The 21542-nt window shown below is 36.3% G+C and overlaps 2 pseudogenes; both read right to left on the reverse strand.

Annotated features, from left to right (window-relative positions):
• Positions 1-1771: 1771 nt before the first annotated feature.
• LOC131399573 (olfactory receptor 4C16-like) lies at positions 1772-2678 on the reverse strand (annotated as a pseudogene).
• A 13480-nt stretch (positions 2679-16158) lies between these two features.
• Positions 16159-17107, reverse strand: LOC131399531 (olfactory receptor 5G3-like; annotated as a pseudogene).
• Positions 17108-21542: the final 4435 nt, after the last annotated feature.

Genomic DNA, 21542 nt, shown 5'->3' on the forward strand with positions numbered 1-21542 from the left:
CATCTGTGGAGGCCAGCTTTACCATCCTTAGCTTCCAAGTTTCAATCTGGGTCAAAGGGCTAGGCAAAAACCCTTTTAATGAAGATTCTTCACGCTCTATAACAGCATTCAAACTAATACATGCAAATTTCAAATAATACTCCCCCATTTAAAAAAATGAAATGTCCCACAGAAAATATAATATTGCGTATTCATTAATTATATTTGTATAGCATACTAGGGTAAACTGTAGAGGATTTGAGAGTATCAATATGTGGCTTTATAAATATGTACTTATGTAATGAATTGTATAAACATTCAAATAAAATATTTTAAACATGGTAATGAATAGTTGAGCTTTCTCTTGCAAATACAATTTTTAAATAGACTGTATTTTTCAGGTTAGTTTAGGTTTAGAGTAAATTATGCAAAAAATACAAAGAGTTTCTATATACTCACTCTGTCCCCTTCACAGTTTCCCAGTTTCTGATATCTTGAATTAGTGTAGTGCATTTATTACAACTGATGAATGAATATTGGTACATTTTTACTAAAGTCTATAATTTTCATTAGAGTTTCCTCTTTGTGTTGTATAGTTATACGGGTTTGGACATATTTAATACATCATGTATCCACCATTAGAGTATAAAACACAATAATTTTTCTTCTCTCTAATTTCCCTGTGTTCTGACTATTCATCCCATTACTTCTTCCTCTGAATCCCTGGCAACCATTGAATTATGGTTCTTTTTGCTGTTTCTCCAGGTTATTTTTCCAGAAAAGAAATTTATAATTCATATCTGTGATACAAATATTTCTGTTTCAAGGCCTAAATATCCTCCTCTGCTCTATTTTATTCATTGTTCTAATCTATTAATATTTTGAAATTCACTAAAATTAACTGGTTATGCTCTCTACTTCTAGCTCACATAAATATATTACCCTTAATCTGGACCACCTATGCTACAATCATAACCCAATATTATAAAACATTACCGTAATTGGTATGATTCAAGAAAAACCTTAATACCACCCCCAAAATAGAAAGAATTGTTAGAAGCACAAAGTAGATTTTATCGAAGATACTATTCTGAGCATAAACCTAACAGCCAAAACCTTCCTGAGATCAAAGACCTACCTCAGAAGGATGAATTTCCCCTGTATGGTCTGTCACTTTTCTGGAAGGATCTAAGTAAACACATGGTAAGAACCTAGAGTAAATGCTCAACATTTTGAAAGGAGATTAGGAGATTATATATATTGTTCCTTACCACATGAAGCTTCTACAATTATTTGAATCTGCTATTAATTAGACAGAACAACTAAGTTGAAGGTCCATGATCAAATGTGATGAGACAACTGTTTAATAAATGAAAATGTTTGGAAGATTTATAAGTTACCAAGCTGTGTAATATGCATAAAGGGTGAGAGTATCTGGAAGCAGAAACATCAGAAGGCAGCATAAGAAAGGCAGGGAGCACACTAGATGAAATCCACAGTGATGCTAAGCAGTCAAGAGAGGCAGAAACACAACTTTGAGCAACATCTAAGGTAATGGGCTGTACCACCTGTTTATACTTCATGGTATCTTTTCCTCTACATAAAATTAACTCAACGCTAACCAGTACATGTGTTCACGTTACTTTCAATCCTGAAGGAACTAGCTCTCATACCTTGAGACAGTAGCATATTAGCTCAAAAATAAGAAGATAATATTCTCTGGGGACTTCTTTTAGGTCAATGCAGACTATGAAGAAAATTTTGAAACTTCCAGTCTTCTTTTTATCTGAGATCACCTTCTGCTCCATAACTTCCTCATGGCATTTTTCACTTTGGCATTTCTCAATATATAAGTTAGAGGGTTGAACAAATGTGTCCAACTGAATAAAACACAGATATCAACTTGTCCATGGGGAAGGTTGTGGTGGGGTGTGTGTATATAAATATGCAAGGACCAAACTACAAGATGACCACGATGATGTGGGAAAGGCAGGTGGAGAGGGCTTTTTTCCTCCCTTCAGCACTGTGGTTGCTCAGAGAATGGAGATAATAACATAGGAGGATATCAGCATGACAAAAATCACTGTACAAATGGCCCCTCTGTTGGACACCAAGAGTAGATGGACCACATAGGTGTCTGTACAGGCAAATTTCAACAAAGGCTGCAAGTCACAGAAATAGTGATCGATCACATTGTGATCACAAAAAGGTAAACTCAAGGCCAGAAAAATCTAAGCTGAAGAATGCACACAGGACCCCACCTAGGCCACAGCCACCGAACTATCACAGACCCTGTGGATCATGATGGTTGTGTAGTGCAAGGGCTTACAGATGGCCACATAGTGGTCAATGGCCATGATGATTAGGAAGAAGGTCTCCAGACAGCCAAAGTAATGCAATGAAAACACTTGGATCATGCACTCATTGAAAGAGATAGTGGTCTTCTTCAACAGTGCATCCACAATCATTCTAGGAGCTGTGGAAATAGAGAAGCTGGTATCAGATAAGGATAAGTGGAAAAGGAAGAAGTACATTGCACTCCTAAGTATCTGGCTGGTCTTTATGGTGGTAATCAGCAAATTACCCTGCAAGGTCCCCCAATAGAAAACCAAGAATGTGACAAACACTATTTTCTTCCTAACAGGATCCTGGGTCAACCCAAGCAGAATGAACTCAGTCACATTATTGTTCAGCTACATCATTTTATTAATTAAAAGAAAGGATGTGGGGCCAGCCCGGTGGAGCAAGCGGTTAAGTGAGCGCGCTCTGCTGCGGTGGCCCGGGGTTCGCCGGTTCGGATCCCGGGCGCACACTGACGCACTGCTTGGCAAGCCATGCTGTGGCGGCGTCCCATATAAAGTGGAGGAAGATAGGCATGGATGTTAGCCCAGGGCCAGTCTTCCTCAGCAAAAAAAGAGGAGGATTGGCAGATGTTAGCTCAGGGCCAATCTTCCTCACCAAAAAAACAAATGAGAGAAGAGATGAACGTAAAATGGTTTATCTGCAAAAGATGAGGAATTAATTTATGATGTGATATGCAATCTTATGGAACATTTTAAGGAAAAATAAATACTCCTCTTGGAGGACATCCTAGCTGTGCTTTTTAAATAATTCATGTTAACACTTTCTTCTTTAAGTTTTAACAAACACTTTAAAGGGTTGTACAAAGTTTCAAATAAGCTTATGAATGTGATTTTTTCCTACAGGACTTTTCAAAGAAAATTCCTTGTTAGCTTTGATATGATTTTGATTAACTTTGCCAACTTATTGAATGCATGATTGAAAGACATGGCTGTGTTTTGTTATTTCCTTCATTTTTTCTCATATTAAAAAATCTTAGGGCCCATGTTTTGCATGGTGTGTAACTTGGCATTTAGGAAACATTTGACTGCCTTAGGATGTTCATGATATAAATATAAAGTCATACACCACTCTTAAACCTATAAATAATATCTTATTCATACATATATTTATGTATTATATATTTGCTAGACATATATACTTCAAAATATATATTATTTATATATATATTTAAAATGCTCCAACTCTTTCCTGAACACTTGATCCCAGATGTTATACCTTGAAAAAAGGAACTGGAAACATTTATAGCCTTTAAATAGTCTGCTATAATCTTCAAGAATGTTTGTGATATTTAGTAACACACAAATACTAATGAGCAAAAGTGAATATTATTTCATATTTGGTATATATCAAACATCCCCATTTCTATATTTCTATTCACAATTTTTGAAAATCACCCTTTAGAGCACTCAGAGTCCCTGAAGTTACATTTCTAAATGAAGGAGGTTGAGTTATTACTCTATAGTACATGTTTTTTGATTCAGCATTTCAGATCTCCAGTGATTTTTTTGCAGGGTTATGTGTCACTGGTGGTTAGTGTAGGACCCAGTCATTGTTGCATTCCCAGTAGAGTTTGTATTCTTCAAGTATCTGAAAACTACGGTTCCCAGAACAGAGAAAAGAAGACAAAGAGGAAGGGAGATGTAGTTTTTTTTAAAAAAGGCATAGTAGAGAGTCAATAACTGACTTCTTCCTTCAATTTGTTTTTTTGTCCTGGCAAAGACAATAATTATTCAACTTGGAAATGTCACTTCTTTCAATGATTTTTTTCACATCTGGAAAAAAATATCAGGGGTCTCACTTCCAAAAACAAAACTTTTCTCTAGATCTTTCTACTGAAGGCGATGCTGGAGGTGACACTATGTGCAAGTAAAAATGTAAACTGAAATATGGTGTATTTAAATATAATCTGGAATACTTATTTATCCTATTGTGTTCCTCCTCAGTCCCACTCAACCTTCAATACATTGTCTTGAAAGTTGTGAGTGGGAAAAGCATGACTATGAGAGACTAAATAGACACAAGATTTGCCTTATACATTTTTTCCTCTCCCTTGGTCAATTTTCCTCTTCTTAACAGAGTTGAAATATCACTTATTCCTGCAAATCAAAAACAACTCTAGGGAAAAATGTTTGATGAAGTTATTCAGCTTAGTTTTCCAAGGATTAAAAAATTGATCTCTGTGCACTGATCTTGAGCAAAATCTTAAACCATAAGGGAAATGAGTCTTGGTATCTTAATCATTATAAGTTCATTCTTTCCTTTATTCATTTAAAAGAGAGATGTATCATAAAATATTGGCCCTTGAAAGTATGGTAGGTATTGAGAGCAAGATGATGTGAAAGTCTCTGCCACATCAATGCTCCATGATATTGACCATCCCTTTGAGTGTACAGTTTTCAATCCTATTAGCCTGTCATTTTTTAGGACAAGCTTATTTCTTTCTTTACATTTGGATAGATATATTTAAGATAAGTTAAGAATCATAAATACATGTGATTACTTAACTTGTTAATAATTGTGTGTCCTGATAAAATATTTGATCAATAATTTCAGGATAACAGATCCCAGTAGAAGTTGCGTTTAGGGGGTACAATAATCATCATGAAGTTGAGGATGAAAAGGAAGACAAAAAGATGAAAAGGCAAGCCACCCTGTTAGCTGTGGCCCTCCAGTCTACTGAAAGTAACTCAAGGGAGAGAAAGAAAACACCATGGGTGAGTAACCCTTGCCCCCACCAAGTGACTGGAAAGCTACCAACAAAGTTGGGGGCTAACTAGTGCGCATACTGCAAACAGGAAGGGCACTGGCAGCAGGCTTGTCCAAACCATCCCCATAGAGGGAATAGATTGAACAAGATGGAGCCGTGGCAACTTCCCTTGACTACAGACTAGATGTGATGGGGCCATAGGGCTCCTCAGTTGGCTCCAGGCAACCAAATCTTCATCTGCCCTGAGGAGCCCTGAGTGACATTAACAGTGGGAGAAGAGCGTGTTGAATTCTTGCTCAATACTGGAGCTACATTCTCAGTGCTGAATACCCAAAAGAAGAACCTTTCAAAAAGAAAACATAGTGACATAAAAGGAGTATCATGAAAAGGAGAGAACAAAAGGTTTCTGGAGACCTTGACCTGCGAAGTGGGATCAAAATTGCCAAAGCATTCCTTTCTGTATGTACCAGAATGCCCTGTTCCCCTTCTAGCGATGGATACACTTTCTAATTAGGGGCCTCAATAAGCTGAGAGCAAGATAAAATAGAGATACAAGTCCCCAAAAGTTGGGGCGTTGAGTTTATGGCCCTATTAGAGGATACATCAGCACCTGAAAAGGAAGAGATTCCCCTTAATGTTTTAAGCCAAGTTAACTCAAAAGTATGGGAACACAGACAGGTGGGGCGCGGAGCCGGTGCCACACCAGTAAAGGTAAAATTGAAGCAGATGGATCATTGGCCCCGGGTAAAATATTATCCCTTGAGGCCAGAAACCATAAGAGGAATCCTTCCTGTAATTAATAGGCTTTAGAACAGGGATTGATCAGGCCATGTAGATCCCCATGGAACACTCCAATTTTACTCATTAAAAAAACAGGAACAGGAGAATATAGATTTGTTCAGGACCTTAGGACTGTCAAAGAGGCTATCCAAGACATACATACATCCTGTAGTGCCTAATCCATACACCCTGCTAGTTAACCTCTATGGGAACAGAAGGTTCTATACAGTACTGGATTTAAAAGATGCTTTTTTCTGCATACCATTGGATCCTGAGTCCCAGGAGATATTTGCCTTTGAATGGGAGGAAGCAGAAGCAGAATGTTGCTTCTGCTTCCCACCAGAAGCAACATTATTGCTGTACTGTCTTAACCCAAGTGTTCAAAATCTCCCCCACTATCTTTGGGGAAATCCTAGGCCAAGATTTAAGGGAGCTAAAATTAAAACAGAGTACTGTGTTACAGTATGTGTATGATATCCTAATAGCCAGCCCTACTAAGGAGATCTCCGATAGAAACACTATAATTATGTTGAACTTCTAGCCAGTAAGGGATATAAAGTGTCTAAAAGGAAGGCACAAATATCTAAAGAGACTGTAAAGTATTTGGGGTTCATCATTTCAGGGGGACTATGCAGCCTTCCCCAGGAGAGGAAAATGGTAATATGCCAACCTGCTCCACCAAAAACTCATAGGCAGCTACGAGGATTCTTGGGGGTGGCTGGTTTTTGCCATGTTTTGATCCCTAACTTTGGATTAGTCGCTAAGCCTCTCTATGATAAAGTACAGGGGCCAGAAATGGATCCCTTTGAATTGGATAAGCTATGTGACCAAGTTTTCAATAAGCTTAAAAACTTGCTAATAGGAGTGCCTGCACTGGCCTTACCAGGCCTGAATAAAGATTTTGACCTATATGTTTATGAAAGACAGGGAATAACTATAGGGGCGCTAACCCAAATGTTAGGGGCCCTAAAAAGAGTGGTAGCCTATTTCTCAAAACAGCTAGACACCGTGGCAAAAGGATGGCCCCATGCTTGAGAGCTGTTGCTGCCACCTGCCTGTTAAGAAAGCATAAAATCTGTCTCTGGGCCAACCTATGAAAGTATGGACCCTCCCCCCATCAAGTCTCTAGCCTACTAGAGACTAGAGGACATCTATGGCTATTCCAGAATAGAATACTACAATATCAAGCCATACTGCTAGATTCCCCTCAGATTTCCTTAAAGCCCTGTCATACCTTAAATCCAGCTACCCTCCTCCCTGATTCTAATTGGCCAATTATCCATGCTATCCCAGAAGTGATTGATCAGGTTTACTCTAGATGCAGAGATCTCCAGAGTGGACCATTACCTAATGCAGAGGACATATGGTTTGTAGATGGGAGCAGCTTCGTGAATAATGGACAAAGAAGAGCAGGTTATGCAGTAGTGTCCCTGCATGCAACCATAGAAGCCAAGGGGCTGACACAAAGCACCTTGGCCCAAAAAGCAGAAATAATTGCATTAACAGAGCTTTGGAATTTGGAAAAGAAAAAAATAATAACAATATACACAGACTCTAAATATGCTTTCTCTGTAATTCATGCTCATGGAGCCATTTGGAAAGAAAGAAGACTGCTTAATAGCAGCAGTAAAGAAATTAAACATGGGCCAGAGATCCTTAATCTGATGGAAGCAGTACAGGCCCCAAGGAAGTAGCTGTGGTCCTTTGTAATGGCCGTCAAAGTAGGAAATCTGAGGCTGTAAATGGGAATAGCTTGGCAGATGCAGCTGAAAAAAGGGCTGCTATATCAGGAGAGCTTCTCCAATTGACATTAATTCTCCTCTACCCTTCTATGAGTTTACACCAGTGTATTCCCCTGATAAAGTAAGGGAAGCCATGGCACAGGGTTATCAATGGTCCCCAAGAGTTAAAGGCTGGATGATTTGGGTCCCCAAACAAACAGCTTGGAGACTCCTTAAGAGTGCTCATGATTCTACCTATTATGGAAAAAAGACCTTATACCTATGGCTGATGGAGGTCATAAGCACATCAGATATAAAAGAACTTATTGAAAAATTAAGTGTATAATGCATTTATTGCCAGAAGAATAATGTACAGACCAGACCTCCTGTACCTCCCCTGGCCAAAGCAACTCAAATTTGGGGAACTTTACCAGGGTAAGACTGGCAAGGTGATTTTACTGTTATGCCCACAGCTCCCAGAGGGTACAAATACCTCTTGGTGTTTGTGGATACATTTACTGGATGGATTGAAGCCTTTCTTTGTAGGTCAGAAAGGGCAAATGAAGTAATAAAAGTGTAGTTAAAAGAAATAATTCCCCATTTTGGGTTGCCTAGATCAATTCAGAGTGACAATGGGCCAGGTTTTATATCAAAAATAACCTCTGAAGTAGCCAGAGTTTTAAAAATTAAATGGAGTCTACATGCCTCATAGAGACCACAGTTGTCTAGAAAAACTGAGAAGGCAAATCAAACTTTACAGAAAACCCTGGCTAAATTGTGTCAAGAGACACAGGAAAATTGGCTAAAACTGCTGCAAATAGCCCTCACTCGGATAAAGGCAGCTCCAAAAGGGAAATTGAAGCTTAGCCCCTTTGAGATGACCTATGGGAGGCCATTCCCTAAAGACTCAGATTTGCTCACACACCCAGACCCCAGAGGTTTCCATGGCAATCAAACACATAATCAATGTGAAGCAGGTGGTAGATGCACTCAATAAGTATGGAAACTCTTGTCTTCCCTTGCCTATGGAGGTCAAAATCCACCCATATGAACTGGGAGATTGGGTCTATCTTAAAACTCGGAAAAGCAGTTCATCCTAAGATCAGCTAAGTCCTAGTTGAGTAGGGCCTCACTTGGTGTTACCAGCCACACATTCTTCCCTAAAATTAGAAGGAGTCACTCCTTGGATCCACCACACATGGGTAAAAAGTTGTCTATGCAAGAACATCAAGAGAGATTGTCACAGATAATTGATGACTCCACGTTTTCCTGCAAACCACTCTCTGATTTGAAACCTTTGTTTCAGCGACACCATGCAGACAAGTAATGACCAGCTACCCACCCCAGTCTCTGCCCTGGATCCTAACCAATCCTATACCATTTAGGCACAGTATGCTTCCAAGGATGTTGCAGGTTCCTGGGCAGCAGGACTAGGTTCATCAGAGAAATGGGCAACCCAGTATCTAGACTATAAAGAGCTGATGGAATCTAGAGGAGGAAGGGCAAGTATGCCCAGATCCTAAACACATTGGGGCTATAAAATTACAGATGGTTGTTATGAACAACTCGGGGCTAAGCCTCTGGTAACCCATAAACCTGTTTGAGATTAGCTGGAAATTCTGCTCCTCTACTGGTCCCTATGACAATGCCCACGCTCAGCAGGAAGTAGTTACAGAAGATGGACCTTTGACTTGTGCCCCTCAAGAATGAGGATCAGGATAAAACTAGAGGGGACATTTGTCATCAACTAGGTTCCTTGAGAAATTCAATTAGAAGCAATTGACTGTTTTTCCAAGTTGTTTCTTTTCCTTTTGTATGTGAAGGAGATGTAAACACCAGCCATCCTGAAACTGACCAAGCGTTACCACAAGAGCTATGCCTATAACCTTTGCCTTATCTTTAATGCAAAGATCTCTCCAGGAGGATCTTAGGCCTCATTATGTGGAAGCATGTCCTCCAACTGAGCCTGTGTAAGTGAGCGCCTACCTCTCCCTTTTGAATATCCATTCCCCAACTGAAATAAAATTTCTTGCTTCCCTTTGTTTGGGGATGTCATGACTTTGGAAATGATTCATCATGGCCTCCTATTTGCTGCAAATACACTTTGCTTTGTGAGACAACTTCCACTGGTGTAGAGTCTTATTTCACTCACCAGGAGGCAAGCCCACTTGGTTTGGTAACACCTGGGACAAAATGAAAGGTTACCAGCCATATAAAAAGATAATACCACATGATTAGAAACCAAGAGAAAAAACAGACAATAGAAACAGCCCACAGGAGAGCCACACAAAGGAATTTTCAGACACAGATTTAAAATAACTAACACTAATATAATCAAAGAAATGAAAGATTGAGAAGTCTAGCGAAGTGAAAACTATTAAAAGTACAAAATAGAAATTCTAAAACTGAAATTAAAAACTAAATAGATGAGTGTAAGAACAGATTAGACATAGATGATGAAAGAATCCATAAACTAAAATGATAGCTCAGAAGAAAATATGTAGAATGATGCATGGAAAGAAAAAAACATAGGAAATACAAAAGAGAAGAGGGGAAGCAGGGAGGGAGGACAGTGAAAGGGATAATTAGGCACATGTGTGTGGTGTAATTAGTATTTGGGTGGTGAACATGAGAACATGATGTAATCCATGCAGAAATAGTAGTATAATAATGTACACCTGAAATTTATACAATGTTATAAACCAATGTTACCACAATAAACAAAAATTGAAAAAATAAAATGTAATACAGTGAAAAGGCCTAAAATGTGTGATTAGAGTACCAGAAAAGAAGAAAAAATGGTAATAGGCTGAGAAGTTTTCAAAAAAGAAAGATATAATGTTGCAGAATTAAGAAGCACAATCAAGCCCAAGCATGATAAATACAACATAAGAAGAAACTCACCTAGGCACATCATATTCAACTGCCAAGAACCAAAGAAAAAAGAAAATCTAAAATACATCCAGTAAAAAAATAAAAAAGTTTGAAGGAGCAATAATAAAACTATCTAAATTCTCAACACAAATAAATCAGAAGAAAACAAAACAACTTTAAAGTTCTGGGATAAAAGTAACATCCAACTGAGAATTCTCTACCAGGTAAAACTATTCATGAAAGTGAAACAAGGTCATATTCAAACAAACAAAATCTAAGAGAATTTTGTAGATGTAGGCCTGAACTAAAGATAATACTAGTGAGTTTTCTTTAGTCAGAAGGAAAATTACTTCTTATAGAATCTCAGAGATACAGAAAGGTATGTATTTCAATGGAAAAGATACATATTTAAATAATTTTAAATGGATATTAACTAATAAAAAATGGTAATGTCTTGTATAGAAAACTGAAATAAATTATAACAGCAACATATAAAGCAAGATTGGGGGAATAAAGTTAAAGTGTTCTAAGATCCTCCCATTATCTGGAGAGAGATACAAAAACTAATTTACATTACACTCTGATACCTAGGCTAGGTAACCCTAGCCACCAAAAGAGTATTACACATTCTTATGTATAACAACAAAGTAATAGTGAGATTATCCACTTATCATGTTAGAACTTTTTTCTTACACTTAAAAACCATACCATCTGACCATTGAATAAGTATTTATTAAGAAAATACTATGTCTAAATACTAATTGAGATGTATCAGTTTAATCAAATAACATACTCATGTGGATCTTACATTTCATTGAAGGAAGATAAACAATAAATTTAAAAACCAATTTAAGTGTATTATAGATTGGAAGGTGATAAATGTTATGGATAACAGAAAAGGTAAGCCAGAGTAAAGAGAATCTAAGTTTCTTGGCGGGGTAGTGATGGTAAAAAAAAATTCAGTATTAAATGTTAGAATAAATCTTATTGAGAAAATGAACTTCAAGCAAAGGCAGAAAGGTGTGGAGTTCCCCAAGCATGTATTTGAGGATGAATAATCTCAAGCAGAGAGAACATTATTACAACAACTATGAAGGGACTTCTGGTTTCTAGTTGTGCATGTAAGGAGCTTGGAAATCACCACTCTGTCCTAAAGCTCAAGAGACTGAAAAATCAACTCTTCTTGGATCTGTAAGAGAGGAGACACAGGGCAAACCACTGCCACCAGGATTGGAGAGACAGGTGAATGCAGGGAGTCACAACTCACCAGAGCAGAGACTCATCAGAAAACCAGTGTGGGAACCAGTGCCTTGACAGGAAAACCTGAACTGAATAATATTGTGAGATTTACCTCCAGGAGCTCAACCAGGTCCCTACAGTAAATATCATTGAAAAATCTCCGTATGCTTCCAGCACAGGGAGGAGAAAACAAAACATTTTAAAATACTACACCACGCACTCTGTACTTCTTAACAAGGCTGCCCTCAGGAGAAACTTGTTAACTAGAGCCTAACCTGCTGGGGTTTTATCAGAGCCTAACTGTCCTGGGGAAGGGAAATACCCAACTCCAGCCCACTTAGCCATCCTGTGCCAATTTACAGGGGAGAAAAAAAATCTGGAAAACACATGTGAAGTTCACAATCCAGAGACATTGCATCGCTAAAAACTGAGACCTAATCATAGGACTATAGAACACTTCTCCTCCCCTGACAACTCACCACCACATCACTAAAGGCCTATTTATAGCAGCCCCTTTAACCGGGTACATCATGTTTAGCAATAAATAAAAAAATACAAAGCATACAAAAAGGCAAAAAACACAATTTGAAGAGACAGAGCAATCATCAGAACAAGATGTGTCAGGAATGTAGGAATTATCAGACTGGGAATTTAAATCAACCATGGTTAAAATGGTAGAAATCAAGAACACTGTAACAAAAATGAAGACTGTCTTTGATGGGCTTATTAGTAGACTGGACATGGCTGAGAAAAGAATTATTGTGCTTGAGGATATGTCAATAGAAACTTCAAAAACTGAAAAGCAAAGAGAACGAAGTAAAAAAAAAAAAGACTATCTAAAGACTGTGGGACAACTACAAAAGTAGTAACATAGACACGATAGGAATATCAGAATAATAAAGAGAGAAAGGAACAGAATAAATATTTGAAACAATGACTGAGAATTTCCTCAAATTAACATTAGAAAACGAAGCACAGAACCAGGAAGCCAGAGAACACCAAACAGAAGCAATGCCAACAAAAACTATACTTTGACATAAAAATTTCAAACCACAGAAAATCAAAGATAAAGAAAAAATCTTGAAAGAAGCCAGAAGTAAAAATATACCCTCACCTCTAGAGGAACAAAGATAAGAATTACATCTGACTTCTCAGAAACCATGTCATATAAAAATCGATGACCTCTTCCCAGGAACCAAATATTGCAAATTAGGATATTTCAGTGTGTGGAGGTCTTAATTGACAGAGAATTTCCCTACTTCTGATATTGGGATTTGCCCACCCTTTCTTTACAAAATAAGGAGAACCACTTTAAAGATTTACAGAGCAAACACAAAAATGTACCTCCAAGTGAATTTCTGTCACTGCCTAATATGAAGAATCAGCTGGGAACAGTTCTCAATAATAAAAACAAAACAAAAATCTATCTTAACATGCACCACATTATGCTTATAAAGACTGAAGGAAAAAAAACATGGTGCTATAAGAGCAAAATACAGAGGAGCTCTAATTGAGATTGGAGAATTAGGATAATTCTCGGAGTGGAAGCAACACTTAAGCAGTATATGAAAAAGAAGTAGACATCCATTTCAATACGGTAGGAAGAGAATTCTAGGCAGAAGAATGCATTAGGATATCAGAAGTGATAATTGGTTTGAATATATTTGCATATACTTGGAAAAGGAACAGAGAGAAATTCAGGAAATTTACAATTATCACCTGCTTCCTGCTGTTCTCCTCCTAATCCCCTTTCAATAGATTTTGCATCATATATGTTTAAGAAACAATTAAAAACACAGACAATACTTCAGTTTTCTTACTAGGACATGACTATCTCAAAAGGTGAATTGTTGTTTAAGGCATGTTATATAATTAAAATACAGAATAGAGCCATTTTAAGGCAAAATCTGACGGGAAAAGAAACTGTTGGTCTTTTTAGATAAAATTAGGAAAATTACATTTCCCGTTGTCACACCTAAGCCCAAATTTTAACAATTCTTAGTAAAATGGCTTTGGAAAATTTGACACAGACTTAATTGTACATAATCTTTGACCTAGCTATTGCTGGGGAAGAGGGAGAATCCCCTCCCATCCTTTCCCTTAAGGTTCTTATGGTTGGTCAAATAATTAAAAGACAGTTTAGCAGGAGAAAATAATATCAAGTTTAATAACGTGTATACATGGGAGAAACTAGGGAAACTGGGTTTTCTCAACAAAATGGTGGAGGTTCTCATCTAAATACTATCTTCAGCTAAAGAAAATGAAGATGTTAGGGGTGGGGGGATTCAGTTATGGAAGATTACCAGAAAAGCACAGTAAGCAAGAGTAAGGTTATTATTCAGATTTAAGGCCTCACCTTCCACATTGATAAGTTTCTAGAGATGAGGTCATTCCCACTCTTCCTAGTACAGAGAGGGAGATGCCCTTACAAATGGAGATTTCCCTTATAAATGTAAATGTTTGTCTGACAATCCTTTACAGGGCCACCTAGAGAATGTAGCTTGGAAGAGACAGAATTTTTGATAAGATGGGCTTGTTGGTGCTTTTCCTATTGTAGCATCTATTTTACATTATATTACAGCCATCATATGGTAGTGGCTCCTTCCTGAAACAGGCCTTCTATGTTAAATTCTTTAGATAGTTTGGGGGAGGTCAAATGTCCATCAGAGAAAATAATCAAGGTAAAGAGATATATTTCAGGATGGCCAATTTTGATCTCCCACACTATCTTGCATTTGAAAATCTATACTATAGAAATATAAATACCAGGCACAAAGGTTGCAACATCATCTGTAGGAGGAATAATAGAAAACAACCTGTATTTGTATCATTAAAATAAACATGCATTCTTTCTATGAAATGTCATGCTACAAAAACAGTAAAATGTAGTTTTGTATGGACATATTTATGATGATATTTAGTATACTTTTCAAATTTCATCATATTTGCATTGTGTTATTTTTAACTTAGCATTTTGTTATCATTTCAAAGTTTTTAATAAGGGGAAAACTTAACCATTATATATGAAAATTATAGACTCTGGGGGAGGAATTCAGATCACTAGAGGGAAAAAGTCAGAGACTGAAGCCTAGTGTTGATGAGAATCTCTCAATTTTACTTAGCTTTTGACAAAGATTTCATTCACCAACGCTTAGAAATGTTTCATGAAATAAGAGAATGTTAGAAGGTATAAGTAGCCTTAAGAGAAGGCATTGGGCATATCACCTCAATTTATTTATTTACTGATATATTCATTCATTCATTAAGTTTTAACACAGATTGCAGCTTTTCATAAGTGAATTTTAATGACAAAATTAAACATATTTGTTGTAAAACAGGTCCAAAAACTTAGACGAGTATGAAACACCCTCTTTTACTACTTGAATGTCACACTGCTGAAGTAACCAATGTTAACAGTTTGGCCTGTAGCCTTCCACACTTCTCTCCATGGTCCTGTACATATGCACGTATCAATATATTTTACACATTAGGTAAGTTTTACTCCCACCTTTCTTTTTTCTTACAAAGCATGATCAGTTCTACAAATTAAACTTTGTCTTGATTTTTTTCCAACTATCAATGATTTTATCAGGGAGTTTCCTCCAAAGCATGAATATCGAACTCATTATTTTTATAATTAACTGCACAACATTTCAAAGAAAGAATGGTGTTGCAACATTTGTGTCTGGTGTTTATATTTCTATAGCATAAATTTCCAAAAGGAAGATAGGTCAAGGATTATGTGCATTTTAATAAAAATCATCAAATTAATTTCTGAAAAAAATAGCTATTCACACTCAGCTACAGTAGCTAAGTGTAAAATTGCTGTCCATATCCAAATGGTAACCTTACCAGCATTGCACATAATCATTTTAATGTTTGCCAATCTGATGGATGAAAAAAAGCACTGCATCGTCATTTTTATTACATTTACATGAGTAGTTGTGAAGTTGAGCAATTTTTATATATTTTTTTATTTCTAGCCATTTGCATTTCCAATTGTGCCAACTGCCCATCCATTTGTTGGTCCTTTCTACACCACGTTTCATTTCTCTGCTGTGTTTCATATACATGTAGATATAGGTTCCAGCACTTTCCTACTGGGACATTAACTCATTGTGACTTGCTTGTTTTGCAATTCTTCTCTCACTTTCCACTGTCTAACTTTTAACAATGTCTATGGCACCTTTGTTAATAAACTCTCTTAATCTTTCCCTTATGATATTTGCTTTTCTGGTCTGTAATAAAACGTCTTCCCACATATAAGAATATATAAATGTTCTGCATTTTCTTCTGGCATGTGTTACATTTATACTTTTAATGTATCTGAAAAATATTTTGTATTCCCCATCATTTTGCAAGTGAGAAGACTGAAGAAAAAAACAATATAAACAGGATTTCCAGTATACAAGTGACCTGGTAACTGGAAGACTTAGGAATTAAAGAGAGTTTCTAATTCTCAGTCCAGTATTCTTTTTACCACACATTATTGAATCAACATCTGTGGTGCGGAACAATTAGAATTCTATTTTGTCTACTTCCTATAAAGTTTTTCCTTTCAAATTTACTCATGAATGCATTTTTCACCTCCTTGTTCCTCAAGCTGTAGATGAGGGGGTTCAACATTGGTATTACCACAGTACAAAATAGAGAAATCACTTTATTGATATCCAGGGAGGAACCTGAGCCAGGTTGAACACAGATAAAGAGTCCCACATAGGATGGGGATGGCTGCCAGGTGAGAAGAACAAGTGGAGAAACCTTTCTGCCTCTCATCAGCTGTCTGGACCTTCAAGATGGCCACCAGGGTAAAAGCCTAGGAGACCATGATGATCAGGCCACTGAGTATTCCTACAGATCCAGCCCAAAACTAAAGCATAAATTTAATCATCGAAGTGTCCACACATGCAAGAAAAAACAGTGGTGAAATATCACATAAAAAGTGATTAATGAAATTTGGACCACAGAAGGGTAAGCAAAAAGTCCATGTCATAAGGGTCGTGGTGCTTATAAGAGCCGTGGCATAAGGTCCTACTACCAGCTGCACACAGACCCTCTGAGACATAATGAGTGTATACAACAAGGGCTTACAGATGGCCATATAGGGATCATATGCCTTTCAGTTGACACAGAGACCAGAGAACCACATCTGTGCAGCACAACTCATGAGAGAGGTACCTTTTTTCTCCACAAAGGTATCAAACAGCATCTTGGGGGCAATGGAAGAGGGGGAATAAATATCTACAAAGTGGCTAAGGGAAAAGTACATAGGAGTGTGGAGTCTGGGATCAATCCATATGAAGGTGATCACCCCCAAGTTACCCCACAGTGTGATAAGACAGACAAGGAGAAGCAGGACAAAGAGGACAGTCTGCTGAGGGAGATGATCTGTGAGGCCCAAGAAAAGAAATCCAGTCATTGCTGTCTGATTCTCATCTTCCATTGCACGGTTGTAATCTGTTACAAGAAAGAAAAAGAATTGTTATCATTAAAAAACTCAATCATTAGCAGTTACAAATAATATTTTAAGCTAATAACAGATTATTTTACAAAGGTCTATGACAAACTAGTTTTGAAATGTTGTTGAACTGGAAGACGGTATTTCCAGACACCAGGTCTGGGAGTTGTACAGATCCTGGCAATTCACCCTTGATATCTTTGGATTCAGTCCTCTCCCATAAAAAAAGAGGGGTCCAACTATTTTATCTAAAACTCTCTCAAGTTATATAATTGTATTTGAAATGAGAATTGCTCTCCATGTTACATCTTACTATATTACAGGATAATAAAATACACTTAAGAATATCCATGCTGGGAATACAGTACAAACCAATGAGATATTCAGATCCTAATATTAGACATCTGGGAAAGACTTTTCTTGTTGAATGATCAGTACCATTCTAAGATTATTAAGACACAATTCATACATGGGTTTATCAGTCTACTCCCTGCTCCCACATATCATAGGATGTGGGAAGAATAATGTACACAATTGACAAAGAGTTTACTCATTCTGAAGATTCACAGAAGTAAATGATAGCTGTTCATGTTCATAAAGAACTGCCCTGAAAAACAGTCAAAGATTTAACATATGACAGATGTGAAGACAGAAAAGCGTCACGAACTGAGGGTATGAAATGACAGATTAAGAGAAAGGATGGGGGTAGAAATTACTCCCAACCACATAACTCAGTAAAGGAATATGATGCCAAGGAATGAACAGAGATGTGCTGCCTTTGTGATCAAGTAATCTGGTAAATGTTGGACAGCAGATTGCCATGGAAATTAGACAGAAAATTAAGCAATTTTTGCACCAAAATAATGTGGAATTATTTTACCTGATTTCTCTATTTTATATAAACTTATTTTAAAGCATTTATGCTGAAATTTGTCAGGCAATATCAATTATAGTAATAATATATACATCAAATATCAAATGCATAATATTTTATGCAGGGAACACCTTCAAGAAAATATTACTTTCTGACTCATTAGTCAAGGAAGAAAAATCAAGCTGTTTAAAATTCTTAGGAGAAGATTATTATGGAATAATTTATATGAAAAAATCTGGTTTTAAATAATATTTATTATCATTTCAAGTAATGTCTTCTTTAAATAAAATTAAAACGATATACTACTCTTGATTATACAAGAGTTAAGGTGGAGCTCCAAGGTGGAGCTTTATATATGATATAAATAATGACTGTATCTATTAAATTTATAATCATATTATCATTATCATGATTATTTATTTAATGCTATGTGGAATATATTTTCAGCTGTCACAAAGACAATTCTAGGCTTACTAGGAGCATTATCCATTGAATGATTGTTTCTGTTTATCCTCATCCAAATATGCCAATATAGTTGTGTGGAGGTATCTCTTTCTTATTCATTTGAATATAAGTCATTGTTAGTTTTCTATAAAATGATGAGGAAGATATCTATATCCCTCTCATGTCTAATATTCTGTGACATTAGAATTCCTCATGGGCTCTGAAGTATCACTATATTATAAAGAAATAAACAGGAAATTCAGTTCAGAAAAAGTCACACAAACCAATAGCTTAGTCTCATAAAGATGTGGACAAAATGCCAAATCTTCTCTCCTTAGAGAACCTGGGGTGGGGAGATCATTTTCCTAAAGTTGAAACTCATCCTGATGTTTCTCCACAATACTTCAAAAACTTCATATTATCCACTTCTTTAAGGATACCCTTTATGTAGTTCCCTTAACTGCTTCAAAGGAAAAGATCATTTTCTAGAAGGAATGTTGGAATATTCCACTCTTCTCATGGTGGTGACCTTTCCCTAGGGGCAGGACTCTCTAGGTGCTTGGTGAAGAAGAGTAATCCCCCACCTTGAAGAGTTTGGGAGTAATGAGATATTCTTTGACCTGCACATTGATTCATATACTGCATGGAATAAGGGACATTTTCTTGAGAATTTGCAATAATTTAGAGCCAGGTCTCCAAAGAACTAAAATCTCAAGAATTTACACCTGAAGGGACAAAATTAACATGATCTTGGTGGCATTTTGACCACCAACTATTATTTCCTAATTGTCTTTTCTCAAAGAGAGGATTCCTAAGAAAACAGAGCTGTCCCCCCCCCATTGGGATCCTCCTTTGCCAAAAGAGAGCCTTGTTTTCTATCAGTGGGGAGTGAAGCATTGCGCAGCCAGCACCAGCTGAGATGAAATAGTTTGCTGCCTGGATTCTGGAGCCACATTGTCTGGGTGTAAATTGGAATTCCATAGTTACTGGCTGTGTCACGTGGAGCAAGTTTTTAAATCTCTCTGTGCCACATTCTCTTCATCTCTAAGATAAAGATAAATGGTTTCTAGCTCATAGAGATGTTGGAAGGAGTTAATGAAGCAATAAATTTCAAGTACTTCAAAGAATGTCCAGCACTGAATTAGTTCTCATGAATGTAATTTAGTATTACTAGAGGTCTATAGCATAGTTGAGGAGACAATACTGAGACACAAAAGTAAAACAGCAGTCCAAAAGAGCATTCGCTTATCTCTAGGCAAAAATTTAAAAAATGTTCACTGGACTCCACAGGAAGGACAGATCTCTGTAAGCTAGAATAGATTTTCAGAGAAGGAATTGATCTGGAAAGACAGGTAAAACTTAGAAAAACTGAAGTTAAGAGGAAAGAGATTCCAGGCAGTGCTAAGGAGATGAATAGAAACAGGAAAGCAGGAACAGAAGCGAGGAAATTGTTCGGGATGGAAGCGTCACAGGAGAGAGAAGAAAATGTAGAGTCTGATGACATAGGTTGAACTATCTCAATTATCACCTTCTCTCAGAACCTTATTATTTATCCCAAGAAGAGCTGATATCTCATTCTATCAACCCCCATAGCATTGCATTGGTAGCTCACTGGTAGTTCAAATTATCTCTCTCAGAAAGTTTCCAATAATAGGTGTTCTGTGAGTATTTGTCGAATTAGTGGAAAATAAACAAACTAAAAAATAAAAAATCTATCATTCATAATGGCTTTTATTTAGTATTTAAGGTTATATTATACACTTTTGAATAGAGATATCTAAGAAAAAGTATTTCTCCCTGTTATTCTTCTTAAAAGCAATAAGAACAACAACAACAAAAGAATAAACAAAAAGAAAATGACACCTCTTTAAACCTAAAAAGGAAAATAATAGGAAAAAAGTATTTTCTTAACAGAAACAAATATAGGAAAATTCTTTATTATATTTTTAAAAATAAAAATATCTATTCTGTGGAGTGGCAAGGTTGAAAAAAATAACCAAATTACAGCAGGACATGGGAAGTAAGCAGACTGAGCCCAAGAAAGAAAACGGTGTGAGAATTGTTGTCACATAGAACAAAACAGAAGCGGAGTATAGACAATACTTAAAACAATCACAGAAGACATTTGAGAAAATTTAAAAACATAAAATTTAAAAATAAACCACAACTTCAAATAGTTTAGAAAAAAATGGTTAATAAGGCAGAAAGGAAGAGGTAACATACGAATAACTGTATCCCTGAAGAAGAGAGATGTAATTTGTAAAAAACTTTCTAAAACATAAGAAGATCTGTATCTATGGAATAAAAGAACACAAATATGTCTTAAGGAAAAATATAAGATAAATAACTCATAGTTCATTCTGGTAAAGTGTCTGGACTTCATTTGTTTTTCTTAATTGAAAAGGAAACACTCAAAGTGTTCTCAAAATTCTCCATAATATCCTTCTACACTACATTCATTACTGTGAATACTCTTATAGATGATGAGATTGAAAAACCAAGGGGATTATAGGAAATGGTGATATGACACTATGATATAATCAATAATGATACTAATACATCTAATAATAATATAGTAATATAATAATTAACACAAACTTGAAATGAAAGAAGAGGGAATTTTACAGATACTCTTAGCCCACCAATCCCCTCCTCTCAGTGTAGGGGGTTATTAAATACTCTTTAAATGTGATAAAGACAGTATTTTAACGTAAGTATGTTCTAAAACATAAAAAAAATTAGGGATGTTAATACAATCTATCAAAATCAGTCTGTGGAAGAAAAATAAGAAGAAATACAAATGTACAAATATTAACATCCTTCATAGTGATATGGTTTTAAAGTAATAATTTAAGAAATGGAAGTTTATTATATACAACACTAAAAGTTAACATCAGAAAAGATAAAAATAAGTTATACAAACTTCAAAGCATCATAAGAAATGCACATATTTTAAACATGCTGCAAAATATGAAAAAGTCATACTATAAAGTAAAATAATTTTTAGAAGAGATATTAAAAGCAGAAAGCTTTAAAAATGAAATGGCACAAGTAAGACAAAATCATTTATTGTTGCAGCATTAGTTAAAATAGCAAAAGATT

This window comes from Diceros bicornis, chromosome 38 (genome assembly GCF_020826845.1).
Source record: "Diceros bicornis minor isolate mBicDic1 chromosome 38, mDicBic1.mat.cur, whole genome shotgun sequence".
Classification (NCBI taxonomy): Eukaryota; Metazoa; Chordata; class Mammalia; order Perissodactyla; family Rhinocerotidae; genus Diceros; species Diceros bicornis.